The 13,771-nt window shown below is 49.3% G+C and overlaps 1 pseudogene; it reads left to right on the forward strand.

Annotated features, from left to right (window-relative positions):
• The window catches only part of LOC115113820 (transformation/transcription domain-associated protein-like), a 170,218-nt pseudogene that overhangs the window by 18,690 nt on the left and 137,757 nt on the right, over nucleotides 1-13,771 (forward strand).

The following is a 13,771-nucleotide window of genomic DNA, read 5'->3' on the forward strand; positions in this document are numbered from 1 at the left end:
GATTTCTATGGTATTTATGTCTTTATATCTAGCTGTTGAGATGGGATGAGTGCATGTCAACCAGTAGCAGCATAGCCTTTATGTGCTGACAGGGCCAGGCTAGTGGAATTCAATTATGCAGTCTCCTCCTCCTCTTCTCCTTTCTACCTCCTCTCCCACCAGACAGACCAGCCCTCTCTCTCCCTCTCTCCTCTCTGGCGTTAATTAGTTAATTTTCTCCCTCTTTAAGTCCTTGTCAGTTCATAATCTGCCAGTTGAAATGACCTCTGCTCTCCCTGGGCCCGGCACCGTGTGCAGAGGTTCTCTCTTCATGACAGGTTACTCAGAGCGCCGGTCTCAGAGTTAATCACACTGCCTGAGTGCAGCAGGGTAGTTATTCTACACAGGGTACAGGGTTTCAGACTGCAACCATTTTGTCACATTTTCCCACCCTTGTCTGTGCGAGCAAAACATTTTTATTGGTTGCACTGGTGCGAGCTGCACATTCTATTTGGCCACCTCAATCAAATGTCAAATTGTTTTTGCTGATAAAACCATGAATTTGTTCAACGGTAAAGTGCATTATCCTCATGATCCCTGTAATAAAGGTGTCTGCTCCGCCTGCCTGTTTCACTGGGGCCAATTTCTTTAATGAGATAACCTCTCACACTCTCTCTATACAATCATGTGTGCTTTTCGTGATTTTATAACATTTCAAAATGCTATGCAATTATTTTTAAATGATCATTATTGAGCTCAAAGGTCATTTGTGTTTTTATATTAGTTATATCCTCTTATTTCTATTATTTTAATGATTTTTATTTGAAATTCAGTTCAGCTTCAGTTAGTTTTCAGGTCCACTTGGCTAGCTTTTTATTTAGGTTTTCTATCATGTATTTTAGTATTATTTAGTTTTTGTGTTCGAGACAGGAGACATTTATGGCTAGGAGACATTTCGTTTTGTGGGGGATGTCACTTCTTGCCACTATGGGGCAGCAATGCATAAGGGGATCATGTCATAGGTTAGGTTTAAAGGTAGACTCAGCGAAATGACATAGATGCACAAAGTAAACGGTAGTAGTGGGTCAATTTCCGCAACAAACAGGAGTGTTGGAGCTTAAGGCTAAACTTCTCTGCTGTTGTGTTCCCATAGTGCGCATGTTGTAGCAGCATGAAGCGTACCCAGTGCACATGCCAAGATTCTCTGTGTGAATGTGTAAGAGCAAAGTCTTGCATCGTGCTCATCTCAATGGCCGCATCCTAGCTGGCCATTTTTGTCAAGTCCGTGACCACTGCTGTTCAACACCTTTCAAAGTGTTTTCTGGGGATAAAAAATGTCAGACTTGTGCCTACATGTGAACTGCATGAACTTTACAAAAATCATGTTTATTTATTTATTTCACCTTTATTTAACCAGGTAGGCTAGTTGAGAACAAGTTCTCATTTACAACCGTGACCTGGCCAAGATAAAGCACAGCAGTTCGACACATACAACAACACAGAGTTACACATGGAATAAATAAACATACAGTCAATAATACAGTAGAAAAAATTTAAATCTATATACAGTGAGTGCAAATGAGGTAAGATAAGGGAGGTAAGGCAATAAATAGGCCATGGTGGCGAAGTAATTACAATTTGACACTGGAATAGTAGATGTGCAGAAGATAAATGTGCAAGTAGACATACTGGGGTGCAAAGGAGCAAGATAAATAAATAAATACAGTATGGGAATGAGGTAGTTGGATCGGCTGTTTACAGATGGGCTTTGAGCAGGTGCAGTGATCTGTGAGCTGCTCTGACAGCTGGTGCTTAAAGCTAGTGAGGGAGATATGGGTCTCCAGCTTCAGTGGTTTTTGCAGTTTATTCCAGTCATTGGCAGCAGAGAACTGGAAGGAAAGGCGGCCAAAGGAGGAATTGGCTTTGGGGTGACCAGTGAGATATACCTGCTGGAGCGCTTGCTACGAGTGGGTGCTGCTATGGTGACCAGTTAGCTGAGATAAGGGGGCTTTACCTAGCAGTGTCACGACTTCCGCCGAAGTTGGTCCCTCTCCTTGTTCGGGCGGCGTTCGGCGGTCTCTGTCAGCCTCACCTCAGGTTTTCACCCGAGAGTAACGGGCAGGTGGATAGAGTCAACCAGGATGTGGGTAGGTTTCTGCGGTCCTATTGCCAGGACTGGCCGGGGGAGTGGGCGGTTTTCATCCCCTGGGCGGAGATGGCCCAAAACTCCCTCCGCCACTCTTCCACTAACATATTACCTTTTCAGTGTGTGATAGTTTATCAGCCGGTCCTGGCACCATGGCATCAGAGCCAGATCGAGGCTCCTGCGGTGGATGAATGGTTTCGGCACTCGGAGGAGACATGGGACGTCTACAACGGGCCATCAGGCGGCAGAAGGCGAGCGGTGCCGACCGCTACCGCAGTGAGGCCCAGGTGTTCGCACCGGGGGACCGGGTCTGGCTCTCGACCTGAAACCTACTCATTCGCCTGCCTTGCCGGAAGCTGTGTCCTCGGTTTGTGGGGCCATTTAAAGTCCCGAGGAGACTGAACGAGGTTTGTTATAGGTTACAACTCCCCCTGATTACCATATTAACCCCTCGTTCCATGTGTCTCTCCTCAGGCTGGTCCGCTCCAGCAGTCTGAGGTGCGGGAGGTTCCTTCGCCCCCTCAGGACATCGAAGGGGCCCCGGCGTATACTGTGCGAGCCATCATGGACTCAAGGCATCGGGCGAGAGGCCTTCAGTACCTTGTGGAGTGGGAGGGGTACGGTCCAGAGGAGAGATGCTGGGTGCCGGTGGAGGACATCCTGGATCCGTCATTACTGCAGGAATTTCACCACCTCCATCCCCGAGGCCGGTGTCAGTGCGCCGCTGGGGGGGTACTGTAACGATTTCCGCCGAAGTTGGTCCCTCTCCTTGTTCGGGCGGCGTTCGGTGGTCGACGTCACCGGCTTTCTAGTCACCACCGTTCCATGTTTCATTTTCTTTTTGTTTTGTCTTCATTATACACACCTGGTTTCCATTCCATAATCAATGTTCCTTATTTAACCCTCTGTCTTCCCTTTCCATTCACCTAATCGCTGACAAGCAGAGACTTGTAGATGACCTGGAGCCTGTGGGTTTGGCGATGAGTATGAAGCGATGGTGATCAAAGGTCACAAAGTTTTGACTGCAAGTTGCTCTACAAGGACTTCATCCTTCAGCCATCGCCTGCATTGTGGGCTCTATTGTCAAACAATCATAAGGGTGTTTCTGTTTAGGAAAATGGTTAGAGTTAGATAAAATGCAAAAATTTTACTCATTTATATGTACAGTGGATATATACAAATAAATGTGATATTTGAGGCACTCTTTAACTAATTTAGTGTACAATGTACACACATAATATTATATTATGATTTCAGTTTGTGAGTTTGTGATATGGGGTTGAGACCTGTTTTTTTTCAACCTTATAAAGAAAACCTTTATAAACAATTTCAACACTGAAATTCATATGAGCGTTGATATGAACCTTGCTGTTAGAAAACCACATTAGTGTCTGCCTTTCAGATGCACCTGCCCCAACTTCCCTCCTGGACGTTCGTCTATGGTCTCTGATTTAGCCTTACCACTGAAGAGTCAAACAGGTTTTAAACGCCTTTCTCTGTTTCCACTGTAGGCTATAGAGACGGCTCTGGATTGTCTGAAGAGTGCCAACACTGAGTTAGGGTTAGGTTAAACGCCTCTGTCTGTTTCCACTGTAGGCTATAGAGACGGCTCTGGAATGTCTGAAGAGTGCCAACACTGAGTTAGGGTTAGGGTTAAACGCCTCTCTGTTTCCACTGTAGGCTATAGAGACGGCTCTGGAATGTCTGAAGAGTGCCAACACTGAGTTAGGGTTAGGGTTAAAACGTTTCCACTCTCTCTGTTTCCACTGTAGGCTATAGAGACGGCTCTGGAATGTCTGAAGAGTGCCAACACTGAGTTAGGGTTAGGGTTAAACACCTCTGTCTGTTTCCACTGTAGGCTATAGAGACGGCTCTGGAATGTCTGAAGAGTGCCAACACTGAGTTAGGGTTAGGGTTAAACGCCTCTGTCTGTTTCCACTGTAGGCTATAGAGACGGCTCTGGAATGTCTGAAGAGTGCCAACACTGAGTTAGGGTTACGCCTCTGTCTGTTTCCACTGTAGGTTAAACGCCTCTCTCTGTATCCACTGTAGGCTATAGAGACGGCTCTGTAATGTCTGAAGAGTGCCAACACTGAGTTAGGGTTAGGGTTAAACGCCTCTCTCTGTTTCCCTGTAGGCTATAGAGACGGCTCTGTAATGTCTGAAGAGTGCCAACACTGAGCCTTTCTACAGACGGCAAGCCTGGCTGGGAGGTCATCAAGTGTTTCTGGTCGCTAGGATCTCCTTGGATGACAACAAACATGCCCTGTAACAGCTCCTGACTCACCCCAAGTTAAACTATCTGCACACACATGCACTCTTTAATGGTCCCCAGTTTCCGCTCAACTCCACATGACCTCGGGTATTGTCTTCATCTCTTCATGCCTTAATCAATCTCCATATTTCTCTCTCCCCCATTACCATCATTGACCTCCGGGCAAGGGCTAATTGACTTTTCCCCCTCTGTTTACACCCCCCCCCACCTCTCCCCCCACACACACACTCCTGCTGAGATAATGAAGTGTGTCAGTTATGATTGTGGGGATCGTGCGCCCCCCCACCTGTCAGATGTTTTGATCCATGATGTCCTCTCTCAATGTTTTTCTTTCATCTCTCACCCCCTACATTCTCTCTTTGTTTCACCTGTTGGTCTTCGTAAAAAGGGACTTTCAGTGAAAAGAGTCAGATAGCTTTTCTTGATATCACCGAATGCCAAGAAGTGAGAATGGAGCGCCATTGGAGTGGCAGGGGCCGTGAATGAACGGGAATTGATCTGGCTGTCTGTCTAACCCCCCCACTCCCTTCTCTCCCTCCCTCCTCCTCACCCCCTCCTCTTCTCCCCTCTCTGCCTCTCCCTCTCCTGAAGCAAAAGTATTTTAATAGGCGATAATGAAAAGGAGCAGTCCATCAGGTGTGTTCCTGGCATGTGGTGTTATAAAACACTAGCTCAAGCATGGAAAAAACATCTTCTCAAACATCACGTCCACTTCAGAACGGCTAAACTTTTCATTTAGAATGTTTTATTGTAACATGCACCAGGGTCAGTGTCAGCCATAGTAGTACAGCGCCCCTGGAGCAAGTTAGGTTTAAGTGCCTTGCTCAAGGGCACATTGACAGATTTTCACCTTGTCGGTCTGGGGATTTCAAACCAGGGACCTTTGGGTTCCTGGACCAAAATTCTAACCACTAGGCTACCTGCCACCTTATATAGCAATACAACAACCCGACTCCTTCAGCAGGGCTGAACAACAACACAGCCTTGGAGAGGACAGGGGGACAGGGAGGCCGAGGCCAGCCAGTCAGGCACAAAGACTGTCTGTCTATCGGTCCTTGGGGTTTTTAACCACTGCCAGAGACTACAGATGAAACACCCAGGGACAGAAAATGGCTGTTACCAGAGAATAAAACCAAGGCTGATGTGACAGACCCTGTAAATGATTAATTACCATTTTAATGATGAACATGTTAACCTCTTCAACCTATGGGGGCGCTATGTCATTATTGGATAAAAAAACGTGCCCGTTTTAAGCGCAATATTTTGTCACAAAAAGATGCTCGACTATGCATATAATTGCCAGCGTTGGAAAGAAAACACTCTGACGTTTTCAAAACTGCAAGGATATTATCTGTGAGTACCCCAGAACTGATCTTACAGGCGAAACCAAGATGAAACTTCAAACAGGAAATGAACAGGATTTTTGACGCTGTGTTTTACTAACGTCTCCTTATATGGCTGTGAATATGCTGTGAACGAGCTTATGCGCTCTGCCGTTTATCCAAGATGTCTGCAGCATTGTGGCGTATTTGTAGGCATATCATTGGAAGATTGGCCATAAGAGACTACATTTGCCAGGGGGCCGTCCGGTGTCCTTTGTCTAAATTGGTGCGCAATTGTCAGTAACACTCATTTTGCCATGGGATACAGAAGCAGAAGCACACTTCCAGGAACGATACATCATTGAAGAGATATGTAGAAAAACACCTTGAGGATTGATTCTAAACAACGTTTGCCATGTTTCAGTCGATATTATGGAGTTATTTTGGAAAAAGTTTGGCGTTTTTATAACTGAATTTTCGTTTTTTTTTGGTAGCCAAACATGATGCAGAAAACGGACCGATTTCTCCTGCACAAATAATCTTTCAGGAAAACTGAACATTTGCTATCTAACTGAGAGTCTCCTCATTGAAAACATCCGAAGTTCTTCAAAGGTAAATGATTTATTGAATGTTTTTGCTGGTTTTTGTGAAAATGTTGCCTGGTGATGCTAATGCTAAATGCTAAATGCTAAATGCTAGTTTTTATGGTAGAGAAGCATATTTTTGAAAATCTGAGATGACAGTGTTGTTAACAAAAGGCTAAGCATGAGAGCTAGCATATTGATTTCATTTCATTTGCGATTTTCATGAATAGTTAACGTTGCGTTATGGTAATGGGCTGGAGGCTGTAGTCATGATCCCGGATCCGGGTTGGCTCAACGCAAGAAGTTAATATTTGAGTGTTTTGTCGTTTGCTTGTGTCTATTGAATGTCTTATGACGGCATGTTTAATTGAGTGTGTGTTTTGCGGTTGTGTGTGTGTCCAGTTTCACAGAGAAGTGCGTCCCCAGTGTGATAATCTCCCACCGCGACAAGGCCCAGTACGCAGGACTTTTGAACAGGCACTGACCAGGGCATTCATGTCTGTTGTCATTAAGGACCTCCGTCCCAGCGTTCTGCACTTCGTGGCTTGACTTGCGGCCAGCCTCGTGGCCGGCCTCGTCAGACACTACACCATAGTGACTGTGGCTCAGCAGTGTGGTGAAAGAAGGCATATTTCTCTCTGCTACCTTGTCTTTTTGTCTCACTCGCATTTGGGACTTAACCGTCTCTCCACCTCTGTCTCATTTGGCTGGATGCTCCATCTTTTTTTGTCTCCTCTCTCCTTCTGTGTCATTCTCTCACACCTTCTACCCTTTCTATTCTCCTCCTTTTGTATGCTTCTCATAGGTGTTGGGTTTTTGTCCCCACCCCTCTCCCCCCAGGTGCGTTCTTGCTGCAGTGCTACCTGCTGGGCAGCCAGCCCAACACAGCTATGTTCCACAGTGAGGAGAACGGTTTGGATCAACACCATAGCCATCTGCGTGGCCTATGAGGAAAATTAGCTGTGTAAAATAGGAGAGGTTTCTCTGGCTGTTATTTTCGAAATAGCCTCCATCATCCTGGGGTCCGAGGAGAGGGTGAGAGACAGAGGGCTTGGGGGTTTACCAGTGGCATGGCATCACTTACTATAATGTGTGCTAGCGTTGATTTATACAACATTTGATATGTTTTGAACAGGAAGTTAATTCTCGATTACTGTAAGTGCTTTAATTCCTGTCTGTGAATATACATTATTGCTGTTACTGTAGCTCATTTGGCTCCTTCTCTTCCCTCATCCCCTCTCCTCTACCCTCTTCATTCCTCATCTCCCTGCCTCTTCCCCATCCCCCTCCTCTACCCTCTTCATTACTCATCTCCCTGCCTCTTCCCCATCCCCCTCCTCTACCCTCTTCATTCCTCATCTCCCTGCCTCTTCCCTCATCCCCCTCCTCTACCCTCTTCATTCCTCATCTCCCTGCCTCTTCCCCATCCCCTCCTCTACCCTCTTCATTCCTCATCTCCCTGCCTCTTCCCCATCCCCTCCTCTACCCTCTTCATTCCTCATCTCCCTGCCTCTTCCCCATCCCCTCCTCTACCCTCTTCATTCCTCATCTCCTCCTCTCCTCCCCTTCATTCATCATCCTCCTCCCTCTTCCCCATCCCCTCCTCTCCCCTCTTCATTCCTCATCTCCCTCCTCTCCCCTTCATTCCTCACCCCCTCCTCTACCCTCTTCATTCCTCATCTCCCTCCTCTCCCCTTCATTCATCATCCCCCTCCCTCTTCCCCATCCCCCTCCTCTCCCCTCTTCATTCCTCATCTCCCTCCTCTCCCCTCTTCATTCCTCACCCCCTCCTCTTCCCTCTTCATTCCTCATCTCCCTCCTCTCCCCAATTCATTCCTAACCTCCCCCTTAAATCCTCATCTCTCTCCTCTCCCTCTTCATTCCTCATCTCTCTCCTCTCCCACCTTCATTCCTCATGTCTCTCCTCTCCCCCTTCATTCCTCATCTCTCTCCTCTCCCACCTTCATCCCTCATCTCCCTCCTCTCCCCCTTCATTCCTCATCTCCTCCTCTCCCCCTTCATTCCTCATCTCTCTCCTCTCCCTCTTCATTCCTCATCTCCCTCCTCTCCCCCTTCATTCCTCATTTCCCTCCTCTCCCCTTCATTCCTCATCTCTCTCCTCTCCCACCTTCATTCCTCATCTCTCTCCTCTCCCCCTTCATTCCTCATCTCTCTCCTCTCCCACCTTCATCCCTCATCTCCCTCCTCTCCCCCTTCATTCCTCATCTCCCTCCTCTCCCCTTCATTCCTCATCTCCCTCCTCTCCCCCTTCATTCCTAATTTCCCTCCTCTCCCTTCATTCCTCATCTCTCTCCTCTCCCACCTTCATCCCTTATCTCCCTCCTCTTCCCCTTCATTCCTCATCTCCCCCCTTCATTCCTCATTTCCTCCTCCCACCTTCATTCTTCATCTCCCTCCTCTCCCCTTCATTCCTCATCTCCTCCTCTCCCCTTCATTCGTCATCTCCCTCCTCTCCCCCTTCATTTCTCATCTCCCTCCTCTCCCCTTCATTCCTCATCTCTCTCCTCTCCCTCTTCATTCCTCATCCTCTCCCCTTCATTCCTCATTTCCCTCCTCTCCCTTCATTCCTCATCTCTCTCCTCTCCCCTTCATTTCTCATTTCCCTCCTCTCCCCTTCATTCCTCATCTCTCTCCTCTCCCTCTTCATTCCTCATTTCCTCCTCCCACCTTCATTCCTCATCTCCTCCTCTCCCTTCATTCCTCATCTCTCCTCTCCCACCTTCATTCCTCATCTCCCTCCTCTCCCCTTCATTCCTCATCTCTCTCCTCTCCCAACTTCATTCCTCATCTCCTCCTCTCCCCTTCATTCCTCATCTCTCTCCTCTCCCACCTTCATTCCTCATGTCCCTCCTCTCTCCCCTTCATTCCTCATGTCCATCCTCTCCCCCTTCATTCCTCATGTCCATCCTCTCCCCCTTCATTCCTCATGTCCATCCTCTCCCCCTTCATTCCTCATGTCCATCCTCTCCCTCTTCATTCCTCATCTCCCTCCTCTCCCCCTTCATTCCTCATCTCCCTCCTCTCCCCCTTCATTCCTCATCTCCTCCTCTCCCCCTTCATTCCTCATCTCTCTCCTCTCCCACCTTCATGTTTCCCATCCCTCCTCTACCCTCTTCATTCCTCATCTCCTCCTCTCCCCTTCATTCCTACCCCCCTTATCTCATCTCTCTCTCTCCTACCTTCATTCCTCATCTCTCTCCTCTCCCCTCTTCATTCCTCATCTCTCTCCTCTCCCACCTTCATCCCTCATCTCCTCCTCTCCCCCTTCATTCCTCATCTCCTCCTCTCCCCCTTCATTCCTCATCTCCCTCCTCTCCCCCTTCATTCCTCATCTCTCTCCTCTCCCCCTTCATTCCTCATTTCCCTCCTCTCCCCTTCATTCCTCATCTCTCTCCTCTCCCTCTTCATTCCTCATCTCCCTCCTCTCCCCCTTCATTCCTCATTTCCCTCCTCTCCCCTTCATTCCTCATTTCCCTCCTCTCCCCTTCATTCCTCATCTCTCTCCTCTCCCCCTTCATTCCTCATCTCCCTCCTCTCCCCCCTTCATTCCTCATCTCCCTCCTCTCCCCCTTCATTCCTCATCTCCCTCCTCTCCCCCTTCATTCCTCATTTCCCTCCTCTCCCCTTCATTCCTCATCTCTCTCCTCTCCCACCTTCATCCCTCATCTCCCTCCTCTCCCCTTCATTCCTCATCTCCCCCTTCATTCCATTTCATTTCCCTCCTCCCACCTTCATTCTTCATCTCCCTCCTCTCCCCCTTCATTCCTCATCTCCCTCCTCTCCCCTTCATTCCTCATCTCCCTCCTCTCCCCTTCATTCCTCATCTCCCTCCTCTCCCCTTCATTCCTCATTTCCCTCCTCTCCCCTTCATTCCTCATCTCTCTCCTCTCCCTCTTCATTCCTCATCTCCTCCTCTCCCCTTCATTCCTCATTTCCCTCCTCTCCCCCTTCATTCCTCATTTCCCTCCTCTCCCCTTCATTCCTCATCTCTCTCCTTCCCCCTTCATTCCTCATCTCCCTCCTCTCCCCTTCATTCCTCATCTCCCTCCTCTCCCCCTTCATTCCTCATCTCCCTCCTCTCCCCCTTCATTCCTCATTTCCCTCCTCTCCCCCTTCATTCCTCATCTCTCTCCTCTCCCACCTTCATCCCTCATCTCCCTCCTCTCCCCCTTCATTCCTCATCTCCCCCTTCATTCCTCATTTTCCTCTCCCACCTTCATTCTTCATCTCCCTCCTCTCCCCTTCATTCCTCATCTCCCTCCTTTCCCCCTTCATTCTCATCTCCCTCCTCTCCCCTTCATTTCTCATCTCCCTCCTCTCCCCTTCATTCCTCATTTCCCTCCTCTCCCCTTCATTCCTCATCTCCTCCTCTCCCCTTCATTCCTCATTTCCCTCCTCTCCCCTTCATTCCTCATCTCTCTCTCTCCCCTTCATTCCTCATCTCCCTCCTCTCCCCTTCATTCCTCATTTCCCTCCTCTCCCCTTCATTCCTCATCTCTCTCCTCTCCCCCTTCATTCCTCATCTCCCTCCTCTCCCCCTTCATTCCTCATTTCCCTCCTCTCCCCCTTCATTCCTCATCTCTCTCCTCTCCCCCTTCATTCCTCATTTCCCTCCTCTCCCCTTCATTCCTCATCCTCTCCTCTCCCTCTTCATTCCTCATCTCCCTCTCTCCCCCTTCATTCCTCATTTCCCTCCTCCTTCATTCCTCATCTCCTCCTCTCCCCCTTCATTCCTCATCTCTCTCCTCTCCCACCTTCATTCCTCATCTCCCTCCTCTCCCCCTTCATTCCTCATCTCTCTCCTCTCCAAACTTCATTCCTCATCTCCCTCCTCTCCCCCTTCATTCCTCATCTCTCTCCTCTCCCACCTTCATTCCTCATTTCCCTCCTCTCCCCCTTCATTCCTCATGTCCATCCTCTCCCCCTTCATTCCTCATGTCCATCCTCTCCCCCTTCATTCCTCATGTCCATCCTCTCCCCTTCATTCCTCATCTCCATCCTCTCCCTCTTCATTCCTCATCTCCCTCCTCTCCCCCTTCATTCCTCATCTCCCTCCTCTCCCCCTTCATTCCTCATCTCCCTCCTCTCCCCTTCATTCCTCATCTCCTCCTCTCCCCTCTTCATTCCTCACCCTCCTCTATAGCCTCTTCATTCCTCATCTCCCTCCTCTCCCCTTCATTCATCATCCCCCTCCCTCTTCCCCATCCCCCTCTCCCTCTTCATTCCTCATCTCTCTCCTCTCCCTCTTCATTCCTCACCCCCTCCTCTTCCCTCTTCAATCCTCATCTCCCTCCTCTCCCCCCTTCATTCCTAACCCCCCCCTTAAATCCTCATCTCTCTCCTCCCACCTTCATTCCTCATCTCTCTCCTCTCTCCCCTTCATTCCTCATCTCTCTCCTCTCCCACCTTCATCCCTCATCTCCCTCCTCTCCCCTTCATTCCTCATCTCCCTCCTCTCCCCTTCATTCCTCATTTCCCTCCTCTCCCTTCATTCCTCATCTCCTCCTCTCCCCCTTCATTCCTCATTTCCTCCTCTCCCCTTCATTCCTCATCTCTCTCCTCTCCCACCTTCATTCCTCATCTCCTCCCTCCCCCTTCATTCCTCATCTCCCTCCTCTCCCCTTCATTCCTCATCTCCCTCCTCTCCCCCTTCATTCCTCATCTCCTCCTCTCCCCTTCATTCCTCATCTCCCTCCTCTCTCCCCTTCATTCCTCATCTCCCTCCTCTCCCCTTCATTCCTCATCTCCCTCCTCTCCCCCTTCATTCCTCATCTCCCTCCTCTCCCCCTTCATTCCTCATTTCCCTCCTCCCCCTTCATTCCTCATCTCTCTCCTCTCCCACCTTCATCCCTCATCTCCCTCTTCTCCCCTTCATTCCTCATCTCCCCCTTCATTCCTCATTTCCCTCCTCCCACCTTCATTCTTCATCTCCCTCCTCTCCCCTTCATTCCTCATCTCCCTCCTCTCCCCTTCATTCCTCATCTCCCTCCTCTCCCCTTCATTTCTCATCTCCCTCCTCTCCCCCTTCATTCCTCATTTCCCTCCTCCACCTTCATTCTTCATCTCCCTCCTCTCCCCTTCATTCCTCATCTCCCTCCTCTCCCCTTCATTCCTCATCTCCCTCCTCTCCCCTTCATTCCTCATCTCCCTCCTCTCCCCCTTCATTCCTCATTTCCTCCTCTCCCCTTCATTCCTCATCTCTCTCCTCTCCCCCTTCATTCCTCATTTCCCTCCTCTCCCTTCATTCCTCATCTCCTCCTCTTCCCCTTCATTCCTCATTTCCTCCTCTCCCCTTCATTCCTCATTTCCTCTTCATTCCTCATCTCCTCCTCTCCCCTTCATTCCTCATTTCCCTCCTCTCATTCCCCCTTCATTCCTCATCTCTCTCCTCTCCCACCTTCATTCCTCATTTCCCTCCTCTCCCCTTCATTCCTCATGTCCATCCTCTCCCCCTTCATTCCTCATGTCCATCCTCTCCCCTTCATTCCTCATGTCATCCTCTCATTCCTCATCTCCATCTCCTCCCTCTTCATTCCTCATCTCCCTCTCTCCCCCTTCATTCCTCATCTCCCTCCTCTCCCCTTCATTCCTCATCTCTCTCCTCTCCCTTCATTCTCATCTCCTCCTCTCCCTTCATTCTCATCTCTCTCCTCTCCTCTCTTCATTCCTCATCTCCCTCCTCTCCTCTTCATTCCTCATCTCCCTCCTCTCCCTTCATTCCTCATCCCCCCCTCTTCCCATCCCCCTCCCTCCCCCTTCATTCCTCATCTCTCTCCTCTCCCCTTCATTTCATTCCTCCTCTTCATCCCTCCTCTCCCCATTTTTCATTCCTAATTCCTCATTTCCCTCCCTCCTTTCATTCCTCATCTCTCTCCTCTCCCCCTTCATTCCTCATCTCTCTCCTCTCCCTCTTCATTCCTCATCTCTCTCCTCTCCCACCTTCATTCCTCATCTCCTCCTCTCCCCTTCATTCCTCATCTCTCCTCTCCCACCTTCATTCCTCATCTCCCTCCTCTCCCCTTCATTCCTCATCTCCCCTCCTCTCCCCCTTCATTCCTCATTCTCCCTCCTCTCCCCTTCATTCCTCATCTCCCTCCTCATTCCCCTTCATTCCTCATTCCTCCCTCCTCTCCCTTCATTCCTCATCTCTCTCCTCTCCTCTTCATTCCTCATCTCCCTCCTCTCCCCTTCATTCCTCATCTCCCTCCTCTCCCCCTTCATTCCTCATCTCCTCCTCCCCCTTCATTCCTCATCTCCTCCTCTCCCCCTTCATTCCCTCATCTCCCTCCTCTCTTCTCCTCTCTCCATCCTCTCTCCCCTTCATTTCCTCATCTCCCTCCTCTCCCCCTTCATTCCTCATCCTCTCCTCTCCCCTTCATTCCTCATTTCCCTCCTCTCCCCTTCATTCCTCATCTCTCTCCTCCCACCTTCATCCTCATCTCCT

Source organism: Oncorhynchus nerka, linkage group LG28 (genome assembly GCF_034236695.1).
Source record: "Oncorhynchus nerka isolate Pitt River linkage group LG28, Oner_Uvic_2.0, whole genome shotgun sequence".
In the NCBI taxonomy this organism is placed as follows: Eukaryota; Metazoa; Chordata; class Actinopteri; order Salmoniformes; family Salmonidae; genus Oncorhynchus; species Oncorhynchus nerka.